This window comes from Cherax quadricarinatus, chromosome 83 (genome assembly GCF_038502225.1).
Source record: "Cherax quadricarinatus isolate ZL_2023a chromosome 83, ASM3850222v1, whole genome shotgun sequence".
NCBI lineage: Eukaryota > Metazoa > Arthropoda > Malacostraca > Decapoda > Parastacidae > Cherax > Cherax quadricarinatus.
Genome location: NC_091374.1, coordinates 9,209,496 through 9,222,499, shown reverse-complemented (window position 1 = coordinate 9,222,499; position 13,004 = coordinate 9,209,496).

The following is a 13,004-nucleotide window of genomic DNA, read 5'->3' as shown; positions in this document are numbered from 1 at the left end:
GTCATCGAAGACTGTCTAACTTATTTCCATTGGGGTCCTTAATCTTGTCTCCCAGGATGCAACCCACACCAGTCGACTAACACCCAGGTGAACAGGGAAAAATGCCTGGAACTAGTGCTCATACTGGTGAATTTAAAGCCAGCAAAGGTTGGTTTGAGAGATTTAAGAATCGTAGTGGCATACACAGTGTGATAAGGCCTGTTCTGGAAGAAAATGCGAAACAGGACCTACAGTACTCAGGAGGAAAAGGCACTCCCAGGACACAGTGTCTCATCAGTCATTGCTGCATCTTCAATAAAGGTAAGTGTCATTTATTCTTCATTTAGTAGAGTAGTACATGCACAATATATATTGTGCATGTACTACTCTACTATTGTGCATGTATCCTTCTCTTTGTGTGTAGGAAAATGTATATTTCATGTGGTAAAATTTTTTTTTTCATACTTTTGGGTGTCTTGGACGGATTAATTTGATTTCCATTATTTCTTATGGGGAAAATTCATTCACATAACGATAATTTCGCATAACAATGAGCTCTCTTGCACGGATTAATATCGCTATGCAGGGGTCCACTGTACTTTGAGCTCAACTTCAAGGTCCTTTTCATCGTGAAACTAATCTCATCTCTTTCTGTCATATGTCTTCCATTCTATGAAATGAGACAAGAAAATGAGAATACATGTACAACCATTTATACTGCACCTCAAAGCCAGTGTTTTAATCGTCGGATTTTTTTTCTCATTATGCACTGCGTGCTGCAGTTATTTTTATACTGTGCACACTGGCCACACAGACCCATTCGCTCACATGTGGGCCTACCAGCTTTCTCCCGCTTGATCTGAAGCCGCTAGAATTTAGGCAGAGTGTATACATGTACAACCATAAATACTATACAAAAAAGTGCACCTCAAAGCCAGTGTTTTAATCGAGGGTCTTGGCAAAAAAAAATAAAGAATCACGGTCGGATGACACTTTTTTTCTCATTATGCACTGCGTGCTGCAGTTAGTGGACGTTTTCTATACTGTGCACACTGGCCACACAGACCCATTCGCTCACATGTGGGCCTACCAGCTTTCAAGAGTGTATCAGTCTGTAGTGGAAGGAAGGCGGGGTAGGGGTCGGCCTAGGAAGGGTTGGAGGGAGGGGGTAAAGGAGGTTTTGTGTGCGAGGGGCTTGGACTTCCAGCCGCTGAGCGTGTTTGATAGGAGTGAATGGAGACAAATGGTTTTTAATACTTGACGTGCTGTTGGATGTCAGCAAAGTAACATTTATGAAGGGATTCAGGGAAACCGGCAGGCCGGACTTGAGTCCTGGAGATGGGAAGTACAGTGCCTGCACTCTGAAGGAGGGGTGTTAATGTTGCAGTTTAAAAACTGTAGTGTAAAGCACCCTTCTGGCAAGACAGTGATGGAGTGAATGATGGTGAAAGTTTTTCTTTTTCGGGCCACCCTGCCTTGGTGGGAATCGGCCGGTGTGATAATAAAAAAAAAATAAAAAAATTAATATGTCAGAAACACTGGCTCGTAAGACGTATATATACAACCAAAATGGTCAAAGGGTTAATTATCAATTTTTTTCTCTCATTACATGTACAGCCTCTCCTCACTTAGTGACATACTCGTTTGCCGAAGCCTCAGACTTACGATGGGCTCTCTGAAAAGTATACTTAATGTATATTAGAGATAATTTCCTCTATTCTGTTTATTTCAATATACAGTACACTATTGTATAAACATTTAAAAATATGCCAGAAATGTTATAAATAGTGCAAAGGTAACATTAAAACAATATCAAAGGTGGCTGACAAACCCACTACCATTACAGTATGCTCCTCACTTAGCAACAAATTCATTTAACAATGGGTCTTAGGAAAGGAACTCCATCGTTAAGGGAGAAGAGGCTGTAGTTTGTTTCAGGAGTCACTGTTCCAATCTCAAGTCTTTCAAAATACTGTTTATACTATGAACTTAGTAAGGACGGCAAGTAAACAAGTTTATTTAGGCACAAGCACACAAGTACAATTATCATATACAGTATATTGTAAATTACCTAGATCCAGGTATAACCCAACAAAAAAGTCAGTGACTTATTCCCATTGAGGTCTTTGACAGCCTTTAGGTTAATAAGTGTTACGCCTCTGACACTAACATTACATTTCAATAAACTAAGAATTGTTAATTATGTATAATATTTAAACCTTCCACAACATTCAAAAAGCACTCTTAATTACAATAAATTTAAAATATAATTAAAACAAAGGACAAATAGATTGACTTTATTTATGGCCATTCTAGCATAATGTGATTATGGTAATCACAAGAGTGCCAAAACAATTACTGAAATTTTATTAAAAACCTTAATTAGCCTTTTAAACTTCCCTCTCCTAACTTAAAATGAATTACAATGTTTAATAAATTACAAAATACCAAAACAGGAAACCAACATTATGCCTTAACCACTTAACTATCATATAGATCTATTCTACTGGGATCAATGTCGGTGCTGCAGACCTATGCATAATTCAGTATCCTTAAATTTGCTGAACAGCAAATTTTGGCCTAGATAGGATAGAACAGGACTGCAGTGGGTGTGCACACTATTAAATAAATAAAAAAATTGGAACCATGCAGTTTAACCCTTTCGGGGTTTCGGCCATACTAGTACGGCTTACGCGCCAGTGTTTTTGACGTACTAGTACGCATAAATTCTAGCGCCTTCAAATCTCACGGGAAAAGGCTGGTAGGCCTAGGTGTGAGAGAATGGGTGTGTGGGGTCGGCGTGTGCGGTAGAAAAAAAATCTGGGACGCTGTGGCGCATTGTGTGAACGCCATTTTAGTAGACCTTGTTCACCATGCCTCGCGGTAAGAAGCTCCTCACTCCTCGGTGAATTGGGACACTTTTGTTCCCCAATGACAGTTCTAATACAGATAGAAGTGCCAGTGAAGATGAGTTTCAAGGTTTTGGCGAGGTTGTGACAAACTAATGACAATAATATCGGTAATAGTGAGGAAAACCCAGACGACCCTCAGCTTTCCACCTCTGCTGCTGGGCCATCTTGTTCACGTTCAGTTGTACCAGAATCAAAGAGGAAACTCCTATTTTCCCAAATCCCGGATTCAGATGTGAGCATTGGTGATAGTGATAGTGAATATGAACTACAAGCTCTTGAAACCAGTTCCTGTAGTGATAGTGAAGTGGAATATTCTCCATTGAAGCATCAGTACATACGACGATGTGCGCGCTCTGGTAGTGTGCCATATGCTATTCCAAGGGGAAGGAGTGCATCTCGGAGTACATCCCGTGGCTGTACAACAGGAACAGTGAAAATGACGATGATAGTGTTGCAATTGGGATGGAAAATGTGCATGGTAGTGGTAGTGGTGGTGCTGGCTGTGAGGCACCAGCAGTGGGCCATACTGCCACCCACACCGCTGCCTCAGCTGGTCTACAACAAAGGCCACCAGCCTCCACAACCACAACCTCCACAACCACAACCACCTGTCAATGTCCAGTACCCACCAGCAGACTGCACCTGGGATTGGCAGGAAGCTGTCAATTTTGTTCCAAATCCCCACCAGTTTGATGAAAGCCAAAGTGGAATATGGCCATGTTGTACACTGGGGAACAATGCCACTGAACTGGAATGTTTCGAGTTATTCTTTGATGAACCCCTGATGGAAATTATTGTCAGGGAAAGCAACAGATACTACGAGTACAGAATGGCAAACACATTACTTTCACCAAAATCACGTCTACACCAGTGGAAGGAGACAACTGTGGCTGAGATGTATCTTTTCTTTGCCACAATAATGCTTATGTCACATGTGTATAAGCACAGAGTGAAATCATACTGGTCAACAGACCGCCTGATTGCAACCCCAGGTTTCAGTGATATAATGGGAGTGAATCGATCTGTGTTACTTTTACATATGCTTCACTTCTCAGACAAAAACCAGGCCTGACAGAAATGACAGGTTATATAAGATTAGGAATGTGTTTGTGTATCTGAAAGAGAAATTCATTATGTATTTTAATCCCTTCAGGAAGCTTGTAATTGACCAGTCTTTGATTCTGTTCAAAGGAACTCTTTCAAGCAGTACATACCAAGCAAGTGAAAATGCTTTGGTATAAAGTTGTTTGTGCTTTGTGATTGTTACAGTGGTCTGGTATTGGATATTATTGTGTACACTGGAAGTTATACATTGCAAAATACCTGGAAGTTATTGGGCATCTCTGGTGATGTGGTTAGAACAATGATAGAACCATACCTTGGTAAGGGGCATATATTATACACTGATAACTGGTACACAAGCCCCTCACTCTGATTTTTTGCAAGTGAACATGACAGATGTGTGTGGCACAGTGCGTGCAAATCGTAAGCATATGCCCAGGTTTGACGCTGGCACTCGTAGAGGTGAGGTGCAGGTGTTTGCTGCCAATGACATCATGGCATTTTGGTGGCATGACAAACGAGATGTCACAATGTTGTCATAAGTTCACCCTAATGAAATGGCAGACACTGGCAGGCAGCATAGAGAAAGCAATGAACCCATTCTAAAACCTACAGCTGTGATTGATTACACCCTCAATATGCATTCAGTGGACAAATGTGACATGCAGATTGGGTTTGCTGATTGTGTTCGCAAGAGTTATAAGTGGTACATAAAACTCTTTTTCCATCTTCTGGACATTTCCATGCTCAATGCTTATAATATGTACAAGATGAGAACCAGAAACAAACCATCACATGGCGAATTCTGTTTGTCTGTCATCAGACAAATAGTATTCAAGTACCAAGGAACAACACCTGCAATAGACCGCCCACTAAATTATCAACAACTACCTTCTCGTCTGAAGCATGGTGATCACTTCCTAGTAAAACTGCCTGCTACTGCTTTCAAGAAAAAGGCTCAGAAGAGGTGTTACGTCTGTGCACATACAAAAAAAACGCCCACAACAACGCAGACACTCGTTTTATGTGCGAGGAGTGTAAAACACCACTGTGCATGACACCACGCTTCAAAGACTTCCACAGGCTGCGGAACTTCTAGAAACATTCCCTATGACTGTATATGTGTATATAAAATATAGAAAAATAGTAATAAACAACATTTTATATCGTATGTGTGTGAAAACAATTATAAACAATATAAGGACAACAGTGTTTGTGGAGTTATTGTGTAGTAAATAAAGAGAAAAAAATTATAAAATAGTGCTAATATTGGTCTCACAGGTCATAAAAGTAACTTGGAAAAAAATTAAAAAAAATAATAGAAAATAGTACCTAAAAAGCAAAAATAATACCGGGTGACGGCAGTCGCCGATGATACCATACATGGGGCATTTTCTGTCAACTTCACGCCTCCATATCTTGGTAAGTATTGATGGGAAATTTTTTTGTTTAGCCTATAATGTTCAGAAAAAAAAAAACTTTCATAAGAATTTTTTTTTTTTTTTGAAATTTGGGCGACCCTGAGAACAAGTCTCTGAGTGGGCTTGCCGACCCTCAAAGGGTTAAATAATGGGAGTAGCTAACCTCAGAACTTGTCTTTGGGTTAAAATAGTGACATTGGGGTGTCTTCTAGGATGATTCCATGATTTTATTGGATATTTCATGGTGCCAATAGATGGACCAAAAGATATACTAGTAAAAGTGATAGTATTTTTGGTCAGTTTCAGACTGGAAAAGGCACATTCTCCCCTCTCTCTCATGGCTGGCACTAGAAGCTTTCTTTGGGCTTATGGTGGCTTATTTAGCAGTTACAAGCACTAAAAAAAATAGAATAATACTAAATGTATCGTATGAATGCGTGGGATCGTCCTCACTGGCTGGTAAACAATGGCACATTGACTGTACATGGAGTGTCGGGGCCACTTGGGCCCTGACACGAATGACTTATACCGAGTTCAGTGACGTTCACCAAGCCAATATTCTGACGCAAAAACGTTACTCCGAATATTACTTATTCCAATGACATCTTAATCTGGGGGCCCACTGTAAAAAGAGGAATATTGTTTCTTGTAGAGTAAATATTTATGTAATATTCAGCATATCTTTTTGATACTAATATTATTTTTCATGTGCTGCATTTGACAATTTATTTTCATATGACCAAAGTGTATTTTTTATTATTAATGGTGGATTTCTTACTGTGACATGTTAGGTTGCTGGTCATGGACCACACCGTAGGAACGGTGACCCCCAGAGTTTTATAACACTGATCGCTGGTTCTATACCCGCTTGTGGTATGGTTCATTTGCAATCGTGTCACTACGATTTCATGAGTCAAGTTACAAGGACCCCAATGGAAATGCATCCTTCTTACTTTTATGGAGTTATCCTAGGAATTTACACACAGCACTACTATGCAAGACAATTTTAATATTCCAAAATATGTAAAATTGTACCTAAATTAGCTTACTTAAGGACAGGTGTTCTAGTCAGCTATTTAAAGAAACTTCAACAAATAATGCACCCTGCCAATGATATGCATCTTGTGTAGAACCTTATCTTAATGCCTTACTGATGAACATAAGAATGAGCACAGTAATATGACAGTTCAACTCTTTCAAGCAAACGTATATTTTTCCCCCCCTCAACATGTCGACAGTCTCCCACAAAGGCAGGGTGACCCAAAAAATAAACACTTTCAACATCATTCACACACAGACAAGATGTTCCAGAGAGGGGACACAGAAACAAGGGGTCACAATTGGAAGTTGAAGAATCAGATGAGTCAAAGGGATGTTAGAATGTATTTCTTCAGTCAGAGTTGTCAGGAAGTGGAATAGTCTAGCAAGTGATGTAGTGGAGGCAGGAACCATACATAGCTTTAAGACAAGGTATGATAAAGCTCATGGAGCAGGGAGAGAGAGGACCTAGTAGTGATCAGTGAAGAGGTGGGGCCAGGAGCCGAGTCTCGACCCCTGCAACCACAATTAGGCGAGTACAATTAGGTGGGTGAGTACAATCACTATCTTTGCACAGGCACTCAGATATGACAGTTTAGATGTCACTCCAAACAGCCAATATCCCAAACCCCTCCCCTGCAGGCATTGTACTTCCCACCTCCAGGACTAAAGCATGGCAAAACTATATATGTACAGTAATTATTGAATGACCATAAGAACAGCTGTAGATTTTCTGGCCCACACCATACAGGTCCCATTCTCTTCCACCCTTCTCACTGATACAGATGGCTAATGTATTTTTAATTAAAGCTGCCCAAAGCATTAGCTGTAATTAGTTATTTTAAATTACCTACAGCTCTTGCCAAACCAATATATAATTGCCTATTTCTTTTTCATACCCCATCAGCAATCTCCCACAAAGGAAGAGTGACCCCCCCAAGAAATTAAACATCCATCATTCACTCAATCACTGTCTTACCAAAAGTGCTCTTTTGTGAAAATTCAAAATGATCCTTCAAACTGCAACATCCTCAACCTGTAGACAGTAAGCTTACTGTCTAGTTATAGTCCCCCCTTGGAGTAAGCCTACTGTCTAGTTACCCTAGTCCCCCCTTGGAGTGAGTTGTTGTGGGCCTAATTGCACGAGTGCCTACCAGAGGGCAGGGCCTCAAGTTAGACATACATAGCCATGCCTCCCTCTCACTCCTAGACCTACGGCTTTCCAGTTAACAGCTCCCGTCCTGGACTGGATTCAGCACACCTCACACTGCCCCCCTGTGAACCCCATTATTCCAATAAATTAGCTAGTCTACGGCTGTATATCTCTCCTACCTCTACGCTACCTGGCAAGTTACTGGACCAACCCAGTAGAGTTTTAACAAACCCCTCCTTCAGAGCAAAGGTACTTCCCATCTCCAGGGTTAGTCCAGCTAACCAATTCACTCTGAACCCCTTCATAACTGCTGCTATGTTCACATTCCAATAAGTCCATTAAAAACCACCTGTCCGTACTCACTCCAGTCCAACATGCTCATTTGGAAATCGAAACAGTATACCAAATTTTGCCACTGTTTTGAGATGTCTTAGATATTTCAGCACTACTTATGTCCCTCTATTTACCACAATATTACCCTTATTCTACCCTCAAAGGCAGTGCCTCTAGCTAGGCTAGTGAGGGGATCTTGTGCAAGAAACTGGCCCTTTTCTTGGATGATAATAATATCATCTTTATTTCTACATGTATAAAGTATACAGGCATCGCTGATATACTTGGAAAGCCACTTATTATGCAGAGCATTTTAGGCAAATTAGGTCAGGTTTGAAACCTGACTGCATCATTGAGGATAGAGCCTTGGGTCACTTGAAAAATAGACAAGTACACGAGTGAGTTTGGGTAAGCGAGTTGGACTAGCTTAGCATTTACCAGCAGGCCCAATCAGTGCTGCTCCTCAATGTTCATATGCCTCCAATTCCCCAGGTGCAATATGACCCAATTACAATAAAAAAAAAATCCCATAATTCCACACTAAAAGAATGCAAGTTCAGTGCATGTCTTTGTAAGATTATTACATTCATGATTTGGGAGGGGTGATTAAATCTATGCAAGTCCTACATCCTACAGCACTGGGAAAATGGGAGGGAACTGGGTTTGATCAAAGATAAGGGAGGGGAAATTCAATTCCTTAGATCAGAAGCCCCTCACTGGAATCGATGAACTTCCCTCGAGAGGTTTTTGTAGGCAAATTTTCCGACACTGGTTCAACTTTATCATCCTCGTATGTTTTCCTGAATTTATGTTCCTACCTGTCTACCTGGATATAGTTCTGAGGATAAACACCCCCATGGCCTGGTCCTCAACCAGGCCTCACAGTGGATGACCAGGGCCTGATCAACCAGGCTGTTACTACTGGATCTGGCTGTATGGCTAAAGTATTGTGTACTTTGATGCAGAGTGTGTAGGTTTGAATCTAGCTGTGGACCGAGAGAGGATGCTTTGCACGTCCCATGGCTCAGTAGGCAATGCCCTCGCCTCACACAGTGTCAATATTTTAATCCCTGGCCAGGTGGAAACGGGTATGTTTCCTCAAGTGGCTGTGACCTGGAACTGACAAGGTTGGGTCAGTGGCTTAAGCCAGTGGGTGACTTGGACCTGCCTCACAAGGGGCCAGTAGACCTGCTGCAGTGTTCCTTCTTATGCTCTTACAACTGGATTCCCTGTTCACCTAGTAATAAGTAGATACCTGGGTGTTAGTAGGCTGGTGTGGGTTGCATCCCAGGGGACAAGATTAAAGAACCTCAATGGAAATAGGATAAAAGTCCTTGAGGAAACACAGACTTTCTTGGGTTATCCTAGGTGACTACCACTCTGGGTTAAATCTCCAAACAAATCTCGTCTTAACCTCACCTACTCCGAGGATGGGACACCATGAGCACAGCTTTGCTCCTGTAGCTACAAATAGGTACAGTAATTATGTGCAACATTTTTTTTACAATGAGTCCTCTCCCCAACCACTATGTATACTCACATGTTATTCTCTGAATGAATTGATAAAGTCCCCAGTAGACAATGTCATTAACAAAATGCCATAACTCAAACATTAAGCCTTAGCTACACATGCTTGTCAAATTATGTTTAAGGGAACTTCAAATTGTACCAAGTGACTGATTCTACTAATTTTACCCACTATTGAGGTCAGGCTGATTATGAAATAAATCAATGATACGAACCCATCTATGCATTTGTAGCCAATTTAAGCAAATGTGGTAAAGTTAGACTAAGTTAAATAGAAGGCAGGACATAATTCATTCTTAATCTTGCATTTGTTATATCTTTTTTTTTTTATCCCAGGACACATTCATTTATCTTTTATAACAATTCCATGGTAAAAAAAAAGTACATGTTTTTAAATATTTAGTGATAATAGGCACGGTATATATACATTTTAATACTCATGTACTTTTAAATGAGTTATGCAATAGAGATTCTGGACAAATAAGAAAATTCTCTTTTAATAAGTAAATTTAGTAAAGGAACAACCAACCTAACCTAGGCCATGAAATTTTTAGTCAAAGTCTGTGTAAGTTAGGTAAAATTTGGTTGAATCGTGAAAAAAAAAAATCCCATACATACTAAATATAAATAGCTCCATTAAACACGGTACTGGAAAAAATTCCATAAAAGTACACCTGAGGCGTAAAGTAAATACTGACTCATTTAACTAACTTTTTAAACCTTGAAAATAACAGCTGATACTGAAGGCAAGTCCCATTAACGACTAAATAAATAATATATTATTAACAATAGAACACAAGCAATGATTCAATGTTGCAAACACGCAACAAAAGCTTCATAAAAAAAATCTAATTTTAACTTTCTGGCAATCATATTTAATCTACGTTGCTTTAACAGTTTACGCGGTATTAACGTCTAATTATGCTTCATTTACTTATCGTGAACTGTACTCTTGCCAAATAAAACTTATTTATATATACGTACATATATATAAAATGTCCTCACGACGTAGGCTGAGGAGTCCATTTTGTTGGATCCGGAGAAAATCCTTCACATAATCCTGCGTATTTCTACTATCCGATCAAGTTTTTAAATACACGGAAATTGTATTGCCGGCTTACAGTTATTCGAAATAGTCATGGGAAGTACACGCGAGCCGAAAAGAGGAAGAAATGAAGGGGAAATTAATGATAAAACATGGATGGCGTCATATGTATTAATCGAAGTTGCAAGAAAAAAATTGTAGATACAAATTATTTGAAAAAAAATACTAGAAAGTCTTTAAAATATTCGTAGAAACCCTCAAGGGTTAATTAAACCAATTTATAAATGCAGGAATTTGAAATAAAAGACCGTGGTGCCTCGTAATGGCCGCCTCTCCCATCTCCATTGTCTCCCTTTCACCGCCTTCACACATTCCCCTAATATACCCAAAAACCACTTATTTACTTCCCTTCTAACACATCTGGGTGCACTCCCCACATAATCATCTTCCCAGGACCAGACACTTACCTGATGGGAACATGCACTTAACGGAGAAAAACCGATATATAAAGATGAGATGTGATGGAGGTGACGCAGCTTTGGTGGTGATGGTGGTACTCAGCTGCCACACTCAGGCCGCGCCACCCTCTCTAACACCTCTTGTATCAACCACTAGATGGCACTACTAACCTAACTTCACTTTAATGCAATAGATGGCGCTTGTTGTGAACATGTACCAATGTTTTATTTGGATTAGTTTAATCCGGGATTACCCAGTCAAATTGTGTGTGTAAGTTAGGTAGTCATGGAGGACACTTGATGTATCTTGTTTCCTTTGTGATCCTTTTAATTATCTTGCTCAAGGTGTGGATCCCAATGGAAATCAAGGACCTCGATGGAAATCAAGGACCTCGGTGGAAATCAAGGACCCCAATTGAAATCAAGGCCATCAACGGAAATAAGTCAGTGACTTTTTGGGGGTTACCCTAGGTAATTTACACTATATATGATAATTGTGTTTGTGTACCTGTGCCTAAATAAACTTTTTTGCTCACGACAGTAGCTCATAATCAATGTGCCTACTTACTGCTGGTGAACAGCAGCAAAGAGTTTAGGGTGTCCCGTGACTTGGTTGACAATGCTATCGCCTCACACACTGAGTGTCCCTGGTTCGATCCCCGTCAAGGGAGAAAATGCTAGGCGTTTCCATATACCTGCTGTCTCTGTCCACGTAGCATTAATTAGGTACTCGATGTTAGTCCACTGTTGTGGGTGGTATCCTGAGGGACAAGACTGAGGGACGCTAATGGAAATAAAACAGTCTTCGATGACGCACTGACTTTCTTGAGTTATCCTGGGTGGCTAACCCTCCGGATTGAAAATTCAAACAAATCTTGTTTTATCTTCAGGAAACATGTCTAATGTTTCCATTCGTGCCGGGGATCGAACCCCGGTACCTCATTATTATTATAATCAAGGGGGAAGCGCTAAACCCGTAGGATTATACAGCGCCTGTGGGGGGATGTGGAAGGTATTCAGGCTTAATTCAGGAAACTGGAGCACAGATCCAATTACCTGAATCAAGAGCCCCTCACCAGCATCAAGGAGCCTTCCTTGAGGGGCCCGGTACCTAAGTGAGCGAGCTGAGGCCGCTACCAACCGAGCAACGATGGAATGGGCAGGTAACATAAAAAAGGTGGTTATAAATAAAATAAGTAAATAAATAAATATAATATGTATTTCGTTGCTAAGGTTACAGTGTGTGTTTACATAATATGATTGGAGCAAAGAAAGCCACTATCATGCCGAGGCATTTCGGGTTGGCTGACTTGCATCCATAATAGGCCAGTAGGCCTATTGCAGTTCTCTACTTTATTAATGTTGGTAGAATTACCGACAGTATGTTAGGTAAAAGGACACAAGTGCAACTAATGTGACATTTTGTTGTGGTAACAGCTTGATAAAGCTCCTGTTGAGCGAATCGTTGACACAATAAAATGTCACATTAGTTGCACTTGTGTCCTTTTATCTAACAGTTCTCTACTGTTGGTATGTTCAGATAATCACCATTATTATAATTATTACTATCTGTTCATTCATTCCTCTTGGCTTCAAGTCGTCTCGTTCGAGATTCCTGCAAACATTCGCTAGAGGCCATTAAATTTACTATTATTCTCTTTAACCTATGCCAATTTTCCTAATCTTGCGTTTGCCAGGTTTAAAATCCATTATTATTATACAGCGCATGGAAGGTATTCAGGGAACCGGAGCACAGTTTCAATTCCCTATATCAAGAGCCCCTCACCAGCATCAAGGAACCTCCTTTGAGGGGTTTTCATTCAGAAAAATGGCTTAATCATGTACAGTAATGGATCAATTCAGTGGAGAAACTTGGTGCAATAAAGAATTATTTTTATATTTTGGGGGTGCCAAACCCATAGTGGAGTCATACAGATCTGACCCAAGGGTGAAGAGGTCTGATTCCTTAGATCAGGAGCCCCAACTGGCTGTAAAGAACCTCCCTTGAGTTTATACAATGAAGACTCCTCTGACTTCCGGTGTCTTATCATTACCTGTACAGGGGTCTTATTACAT